Here is a 9,692-nt window from a genome sequence, read left to right as displayed (position 1 = left end):
CTGCTCTAGCGCTTCTTGCTGCTGAGCGCTCTCCCTGCCCACTGTAGTGGTTCATCACTAGTCAGCCCTGACGTAGTCCATTGGGAAGCTGAGTTATGAGGAGCCAATTAGCAAACCTCAGTTCTGCCTGGGATTGGTTTTGGATTCCACACATTAGCCCCCCGCCATTATTCTCTTCCAAATGACCATAAATTTAATCTTTCTCTAAACTCTGTGAAATACCCTGTGATCCCCATGGAAATATTTGTTCTTGGCCTTATTTTCTCACCTGGAACTATTCTCATATCTTAAATAAATGTGGATTCTGAAGGCATACCTCTATAAAGGCACCACATCTCCTTATTTTTCCTTCTGGAGTCATTGTCCTTACGTGTTTATCAATTTCAGACAAGTACGTGAATTCCCTCCACACTCTTCATTCTCACACAGGAAGATGCTTTTCAGGGAGTGTGCCTGCCACTCCCAGGCTGAGGACATCCCCTGGGTGAAGAGCAAGTGCTGGGCCGGAGAGCAAAGCTCTGGGAGCACAGCTCACTCAGGGCAAGGGAGGTGAGGAGCAGGTGCTCTTGCTCACTTGCCCTGGAGGAAGGGTGAAGGGGGGGTGGGGACAGGGGGTGGGGCATGAAGGGACGCAGTGTGGCATTCCAGTCTTCTGGAGGTCCTTGGTGGGATGACCCCCCACCGCCTCCAAGGATGTTCTGCTCTTTTTGTCACTCTAACTGGGTTCCTTTCCTACCTTCCTTCATTTCCCAAGTTCCCTACTGCACTCCCTTTGATCATTTCCCAAATGAACTACTTTTTCTCAAACCCTGGCATATGGGGCTGCTGCCAAGGGAGCTCTTTCTGAGACACCCGTGTTCCCCATCTCAGTGGCGTCAACACATCCTCACACAATGGGCCTTGTTCTCATGTTGGGCTCCACTCTTGGGTCTACTGTTCAAGAAATGAGGGCATCTCCTGCTTCTTTCCAAGTTTTTAATTCTTTTGAATGGCTAGTTTTAGACCTCTTATTTTGAATGCTTTTTCCCCTTACACCGCTGGATCTGAGGTGTAGTGAGCAATACCGTGTCGGCCACTCTCCTCCTAAAGCAGGCTGTATTCCAGGGCTGCCACCCTAACCTGTGTGCTGAAGGAGGCTGTGCGTCAGGTTATGTTTTGCTGAGGTCTGTGTGTCTAGTTGGGTTAAGTACAAACAAAACACTAGAAGGAATTTTTGCAAGAAAGATAAATAAATAAATCCTTTCAGGAGAAATCTGGAGGAACTTGCTGAGGTAAGAGAAGCAGAGACAAGATGCACTTTCAGTACATTCTACATCACCTGATGCTCAGGAGTTCGAGTGTCAGGTCTCAGACCTGCCTTAGAGGTGAGGAGGCTGAGGTGTGTGCTCCTACTTCATGACCACTAGCTGCAGTCCACCCTGCGCAGGAGAAGAGGATGCAGTCAGAATGGCAGCTCCACAGGAAGTGCACCTATAGCTGAGGACAACTGTGGAGGACCATTTGGAGGACTCTCCTTGAAAGAAGAGCAACTGTCTCCGTTTTGGCTGAGCCTGACCCTATTTCCATGTACTGATGTGTACAGAGCTGGCTGGGACTTTTCCTTATCCCTTCAGCTGGGTTTAGGTAATGCAAATCACTTCAGCAGAGGTGCTTATGGTAGTCTTTGAAGTAAGGCGACAGGACAGTGTTACCCCTCCCACCCCTTTAGCTCCTAAAACACATACGTGAGCTGAGCAGAATGGAGAGCCCTGCTCCTCCCTGTCAGCTGGGATCGAGCCTCGAGATAAAAGGCCATGACTTCCCAGGCCATAAAAAGTTACACATTAGGGATAAAGCACCGACACCAAAACATTAGATTCTACCTCATATTGTGTTATGCAGATTATTTCTTCTGCACATTCTTCTCTCTGCATTTGCAGAGGTGATTCCAGGCCTCGTACCTGGCCCAGCTCACAGCACTCACCTACTTCCCGCCACTCTCACAGTCACTCATCTTCGAGCCACTCTCTTCTTCATGAATTAATAGAACCCTAGTTTGGCCCTGGGTCAAGGCCTTTGTTCTGGTTATCCATCATCCTAGCTGGACTTAGGACCCCTTGGCCCCCCCAACTACAAATATGCCTTAGGGTCTTTATTCTCACCATGAGTTGGTTGCACTGGAAGTGGTAGATTGGAATTAACTGGCTAGAATTCCAATAACTTTTCCATGGGATTGCAAACAGAAACTTCCTGGGCCTAGATGAGGACTGGGAAGGGCTCGCTGTAGACAATTACCTGGAGGACAGAGCAGTTGCACACCGTGAGCCACCTGTATCGTGCACTCATAGCAGCTTCTGCAAGGGGACACAGAGTGTGAAGGGGATCTGGGCAGGGACCACATCACCCATCCAATCTCCTGTTTCTCTCATTTGCTTCCCTCCTACTGCTTAGCTCAAATTACTAGAGAGAGTTGTCCAAGGGGTGTTGTAAGGGTTGAGAAACTCGTCGCGTGAAGGAAGACTCCAAGAGACATTCTCTCATGCAAAAAGCAAGGGGATTTTATTCACCAGGCATGCATGGGGCTCACTGAACGCGCAGGAACAGAGAGTGCCGAGCTGGGGTTAAGTCCGGCTTTTAAACCCAAAAACCACAAAGGGCGGGCATTTGCAAGCGAAGTTACAGAAGCGGATAGCACTGGTTAGTTCAATTTGACTTTTACAATCATTTGGGGGTTTTGCGAGGAGACTCAGGAATGAGGGAGTGTCAAAGGCAAGATGGTTGCTCTGAGTAAACAACAGATGTTCCTTTGTGGTTTCTTTTCCCAAGGACAGGATGGGAGATAATTTCCTGAAACTCCTAACACCTTCTGGGCAGTCTCATGCTGCTTATCTATAGCTGGAGGACAGCTGGTTCCCATAAAATTTTCCCTTACAGTGTCAGTGGGTAGCGTTCTGGTGATTTGGTGATTTTCCTGCTAGTCTCCCAGGTCTTGTCTCTGCAGTTCTGAGCCTCTCGTCACCATGTCCTTACTGGACTAGAGCTGCTGTACTTGCTGATCTCCAGTTACAAATGGAATGAGAAATGCCAGGAACACCCAGTGGGTCCCCTGAGTGCTGCACGCACTTTCCGCCTGGCCCAGTGTGCAGCGCAGCTCTTCTTCCTTGGAGATGAGTCCGGGTCGCAGGAGAACTAGGTCCTTTCTTTTCCTGTGTCTCCACCGGCATGCCAAGCTCAGGGTGACAGCGTGATGACCACAGCCTGCTTCCCACTGGGGCCCTTCTATGCCCTTGGAGTCTCCTCACCTTTGGATCCAGCATCTCTACTTCCACAGAGACTGAGTAAAGCTGTGCAGAGGCAGTGTAGGTTTCCTCAGACGGGTCACTGGGAGCACAGGTGGTGGAGACAACTCTTCTCTGGATGCCTTGGTTTTCTGTATTTATGTATCTGAATATGGGGACAGAGTCCCATGTCACAGCCACTGGTTTAAGGGGTAGGTGGCATCCTGAGAATTGAGCTCCTTCCTCACAGGGCGCCATCCCCAAGCTGCTGCCTCGGCTGTGGCTGCAAGAGGTAGTGGCAACACACTTCCAAAATGGATGCACAGATCTGCTGAAAATACCGAAGTCCTTTCCCACGGAGCTAGAGAAAACAATCCTGCAGTTCATATGGAACCAGAAGAGACCTAGAGTCGAAAAAGCAATTCTGAGCAACAAGGGCAAGGCAGAGGGCATCACGATCTCAGACTTCAAATTATACTGCAAAGCTACAGTAAAGTGATGAGAAAAAAACCAGACTTGTGGGTCCATAGAACAGAATAGAGGAAGCAGAAACAACTCCAGGCTTATTCGGCAACCTTATCTTTGACAAAAGGGCCAACGCTTCCAATGAAGGAAAGATAATCTCTTCACTGATTTCTATTCCCCTTCTGGGTATTTTTCCAGAAGAATTAAAAACATCAGACCACAGCAACATATGTGCACCCACGTTTATAGCAGCACAATTTGTCATAGCTAGATCTTGGACACAACCCAAATTCCCATCAACTGAGGCATGGATAAAAAAGATGTGGTATTTTAATACAATGGAGTATTACTCAACTAAAAGAAAGATAAACTCGAGGCTTTTATTGGTAAATGGATGCAACTAGAGACCATACTCATAAGTGAAATAAATCAGTTTTGCATGTGTAAACATCGTATTGTCTCCCTAGTGTAAGAAACAGAAAGAGTTAATAAAATCCAAAAGGTACAATAGATATTGTGAAAGGGAAAGAAACTGCTCAAAAGGAAAGAACAATTGGAATGGGGAAAAGGAGAAAGGAAGGTAGGGAAATATATATATACACACACACACACACACACACACACATGAGATAGCTAAGGTAATTGTACTACTAACTTCTATTAGTTTACTGAAAGGAACAGTTAGTGACTATATTGTTTGATCACTTTTACACGCCTATATCTGGTAATCTGAGCAACTACTTTGAAGATAACCATATGCACCCTAACTACTGTTGTTAATTTCCTATCATCTTGTTTTGAAATTTTGTGTTATTTTTATTGTTTTTTATTCTCTTTAAAAGAAAAAAGAAATTACTTCCCCCCTGTCAAATAACCTCTTCAACAAATGGTGCTGGGAAAACTGGCTTTCCACATGCCAGAGATTGAATCTGGGCACATATATCTGGGCACATATATCTCACCATGCACTAAACTAAAATCAAAATGGATCAAGGATTTACATATTAAAGAAGAAACACTTAGGCTTCTGGAAGGCAAGATAGGTAATAACACTCTTGAAAGCATAGGTATAGGCCAAGATTTTCTAAACAGAACCCTGGTTGCACAGGAAATAACAAGAATGAGCAAATGGGGTCCCATCAAATTAAAAAGTTTCTGCACAACAAGGGAAACTACTGACAGAGTGAAGAGACAACGTACAGAATGGGAAAAAAATTTACCAGCTACTCCTCACACAAAAAACTAATATCTACAATACATAAAGAACTAAAAATATTAGACCCTTCATATTTAAAGACCCAATCAAAAATGGGCATTTAAACGAATAGTTACTTCTCAGATGAAAAAGTATGAACTGTCAATAAATACTGTACATGAAAAACTATTCAACATCACTGGCCATTTCAGAAATATAAATTAAACAACACTGAGAGCCAGGTGTACTGTCGCCTGCCTGCTATCCCAGCACTCAGGGAGGCTGAGGCAGGAGGATCTCCTTGAGTTTGATGCCAGATGGGTTGTATAACGAGACCCTGTCTCAAAAAAAAACCATTAAAAAAGGAAAAGAAAATGTAGTACTTATATTCAATGGAGTGTACTACTCTGCCACAAAGAAGGATAGACTCAAGTCATTTGTAGGAAAATGGATGTACCTTGAGATCGTAATGTTAAGTGAAGTAAAACAGGTGCACAAACTAAATAATGCATGGTAAGGAGTCCAATATATATACATGAAGGGCAAAATAAAAGACAAACAATAGGAAAGAAGGGAGAAAAAAGTTACTGAAATAGAACATGGACAATGTGTCTAAAACGATTCAGAGTAACTGTCTTATGTGTTTTATGTGCTTTTTTTGCCTGTTAGTCTGGTTGTTAATGTGTTCGTAATACTCAACTTGACATATAAAATAAATATATGAATTTTAAAAATGAATATTAATCATAAAATAACATAAATAAATGAATAAATGAATATTCATAAAATATGAATGACTCATAAAATAAATAAATGAATCTGGTACTGCCAAATTTTTTTACAAAGGAGCGGAGAGGAAGGGAAAAATAAAGAATGTGAACATGTCCCATACATATGCCCAGTCCTCACAATGAGTGCAATCATTATGTCCTGCGAACACGGACAAATACAAATTACAAATTTGGAAGGAGGTGGTGACATCACACTGTGCGTCTCCTCCAGAGTGGCACCGTGGGAGGCAGGACAGTGCGCCCCCAGCCTCAGGGCAGGTGCCCCACCTCCTTTGCTGTATTCGAGGGCTGTTGACCACAGGAGCTGTTACACAGGAACCCAGGGGCGAGAGCAAGCTCAGTGGTGGCTTGGTTCGTGAACTTAATTCCTTTCATGATTTTGGCCTCAAACTGAATTGGTTGCCAAGTGAGTCAAATTCAGTGGTTAGGTTCAATGTTTTTTATTTTAAAGAGAACAAAAAACAATAACAAAATAACAACAACCCAGACAAAAACCAGAGCAAGAACAATAAAAATGATACAGGGTTTCAGGACAAAACGATAGGAATTAACTGGTTGTTATATTACGTATTGTTTTCTTCAGTAAAGTTGCTCAGATCACCAGATGTAAGAACGCAAGATTGATCAAACCATGTAAGAGAATAAAAAATAATAAACAACCATTAGAAATGCCACAGAGCTTCACTAAACAGATGGTAGGAATTCAGCAGCGGTTGTTATATTGCATACTGTTGTCTCCATGCTGACCTCATGGGGAAATTTGATTCGGTTTGCAGCCTATTCAGTTTGCGACCGGAATGGTGGGAAGAATTAAGTTTGCGAAGAAATACCACTGACTCCTGCACTCCGTACAAGGGTGCTGACTGAGACCCTGCCTGCTGAAAACGGAGACCCTTACCCAGACAGAAACGCAGTGTAAATGTAAATCCTGCTCCAGCAGGAAACAAGCAACTAGCTGATGTCCACAGGGATGGTAACTTCCTGGCCCCTCCCTGTCGGTCTCTTGCTGGCAGGTGAGGTTCTCCACCGAGGACAGAGAGGTGCTCTCCAGGCTGGACTCTTAAACATAGTACCACGTAGCGGCCCCCGCCATCTTTGTCACCTTTCTGGTCCATCCTCTGGAGTACACGTATGTTACTGAGGTACCCACATCAGTCACATTTCTGTTTCACCAGGTCTGGATGTCACCAACATCTTGGTTATCATGGTGCTGTGCTGAAGGTGCAGAAGATCTACATCTTTTGGGGCTACATTATGAGGAAGAGGAAAGGAATGCCCACAGCACTGGGCCCATGAATTCATGCTACTCTTGGTTGCATGCAAACTGCATCTGTTTCTGCTTGTATGCTTTATTTTAACAGCTGCACTCACCAGTTTAGTGTCTATAAATCCCACACCAAAAACTATGTTAATATGCTGTGGCCAAGATCCTGCTTCCATAATACAGTGGTACCTTGGTTCCCGAACTTAATTCGCTCCACGATTCTGGGGAAGAGGGCCGCGTTCGTGTTTGTGTGGGAGACGCGGCTGCAGTCATGTTATAACCTGATGCGGGTTCTTGATCAGAAGCAAAGTTGTGCTGCGTGTTTCATTCACGAACCGAGGTACTGCTGTACAGTCTACGCAGTATACAAACACACAAGTACACATATAGCTCCTAAATATGTAAATAAAACTTGATTTGTGTTGCACAACAACATAATTTAATAGAAAATATGTTAATTGTCCTATCAATTAGAGATGGTTATGGCGGCTCTCTTTTAGACTGTGTTATTATTACATCGTGATTCACCTCATGGTAGTACCGTTTAGCTACAGATAAAATACACACCAGGTTTTATTAAAAATGTGAGTCTGCATTAATATAAGTGGTACCTGACAGGAAAAGCCTTTCGTTTCGCATGCCTTTCTTTAAAGGTTATTCTATCATGTGTCCAGGTTACTGGCAGACACAGAACACAGTCCCTGAGTGGTGTTTGCAAGGGTCACTTGAATCCATTCATTCAAACTTCCCTGGAGCTTGCTTAACTCAGTTCTATTTCAGGGCATTCTAGAAAGACAAAGCACGTCCAGTTTAAAAGGAAAAGAAATATTTAATAAACTATTGGACTGCCAATACGAGTCTGTATGATGGAAGGAGCGTAGTTTAGGAAGAGTTTAGGGGATTTGTGGGCATTGTCCAGGTGACAATCATCAATTTTGCTTCTGTGCACTCTGGGAGCGTTTGGGGAGGAGGACACGGAGTGAAGCACGTCCCGAGGTAGAGGCTGCTCTCTAAGACAGTTCTGCGTGCTGTCCGTAGTGACTTCCCACTGCGCTTCATGTAGGGGCAATTGTCATCTTTGCGGGCTGCTGGGTTTGCCATTAGTGATACAAAATAGTAAAGAAAATGTCAGTGTTTCAGGCTGCGAAGGTGGGGGTTTCCTGTTCGGGGTAATTTTCTTTGTTACACGGGTGCCAGCAATATTTCATTGCTTTGACTGGTCTTGTTTGGGACTGACGCAGGTACATGCACACCTCAGATGCAGAGGTGAGGCTTAGGCTTCCTTGCCTGCAAGAGAGCCTGAGGAGATGTGAAAGCTTCCAACCCCAGGGCCTGCTCCAGCCCACGTAAATCAGAACTGTGTGGTCAGCCGCCAGGCACTGCCTCTTCTCCGCTCCTCAGCTGAGTCCACTCTGAGCCAGCGAGGGCTGCTGGCTGGGGCTGGGGCACACGGCAACGGGACAGTGATGAAAACACAGCCTGCCTTTGCAGGGGTGGGGAGAGAGTTCTTCTGCTTTCCTTAAATTTATATACAAACTTCTCCCAAAAAATTAAAAAGAAATCTTTCTTCCATATCTCTATATTTTTTTCTCTCTTGCACAACAAGCCCACTGAAAGTCTTCCTGCCTACATCATGTGATGGTGTAAGTCTTTCACGTTTTCCAGATTTACAGACATAAATCTGTCAAAGAAGAACAAATGAATCAAGTATTTGCCAAGTAAATTCATAGGAGGAAAATAGTGCCCAGGGCCTTGGTCACTGAATACGTGGAATGAAGGCATGTAAGGTGTCGTCATCTTAGAGACACCGGCGATTCTTATCTGCTTGTTTCTAAACTCAAAGGGGCCCCAGTGACAGCTGAGCAGCTTCCTCAGTATTAGTGACTGCACTCACCCCGTCATTGGAGACCACTTTTGCACACTTTCTGCTCACTCCATCCCCACTGTGAACAAGTGTGAGCTGATGCCTTTGATCTACATCTCTGTTATCTATATTTCTTCCTTGTTCTCCCTGATTTTGTGTGTGTGTGTGTGTGTGTGTGTGTGTGTGTGTGTGTGTGTGTGTGTGTTTACAAAACGTAAACAGTGAGATCTGGTCAACAACTTGAATCTTGGTGAATGAGAGAGTGCAGTGCCTTTTCAGAGCCGAGCAACATAGAAGGGTTCTGGGAATCCCATCCAAAGACCGAGAAACCACGATGTAGTGGCGAGCTGACACATCCTAGGAGCCCTGTTCTTACGGCAGGAGTCTGTGTTCCACGTGCACACCTTCCCTGCCAACATGACTCATCAGAAAGCAGTCATTAGACCATCATTATGTTTCAATCTTCTCTGTCCACAGAAGGAATTACGACTGTATAAGAATCATCATTGTTCATGAGAAGGAAACATGTGCTATGCAAATTGAGACTTTAGAATAATAGGGTACCAAGAGGCAGAAGCAAGAAAGAAAATCTCGAAGTTGAGGAAGAATGATGTATGATGAACCCCAACACATCAGGAAAGGAAATGATGCTTTGCATCTGCTAGGAAAATTTTGTCAGGAGAATACACTTAACGAATTAGCTAATTGCCTGTTTATTAACACAAACAACAGGGAAGAGTGCTGCTTGTGGTGACAACAGCTGCTCAGCAGGGTATAAAAGGGGCCAGGGGCAGGCAGGCTTCCAAACCTCTCAGACACCTCCATCTCGCAAACCCACCCAGAACCTCCAGCCGCC

The 9,692-nt window shown here is 44.6% G+C and overlaps 1 protein-coding gene across 1 annotated transcript in view; it reads left to right on the top strand.

Moving 5' to 3' along the window:
* Positions 1-9,692, top strand: part of LOC102024636 (keratin-associated protein 4-3-like) — a 31,471-nt gene that overhangs the window by 20,844 nt on the left and 935 nt on the right. The window lies entirely within an intron of this gene.

The sequence above is a fragment of the Chinchilla lanigera genome, unplaced genomic scaffold (assembly GCF_000276665.1).
Source record: "Chinchilla lanigera isolate Chin_1 unplaced genomic scaffold, ChiLan1.0 scaffold00050, whole genome shotgun sequence".
Lineage (NCBI taxonomy): Eukaryota > Metazoa > Chordata > Mammalia > Rodentia > Chinchillidae > Chinchilla > Chinchilla lanigera.
Note: the sequence above shows the minus strand (reverse complement) of the source record. Positions and strands in the feature narration are given on the sequence as shown.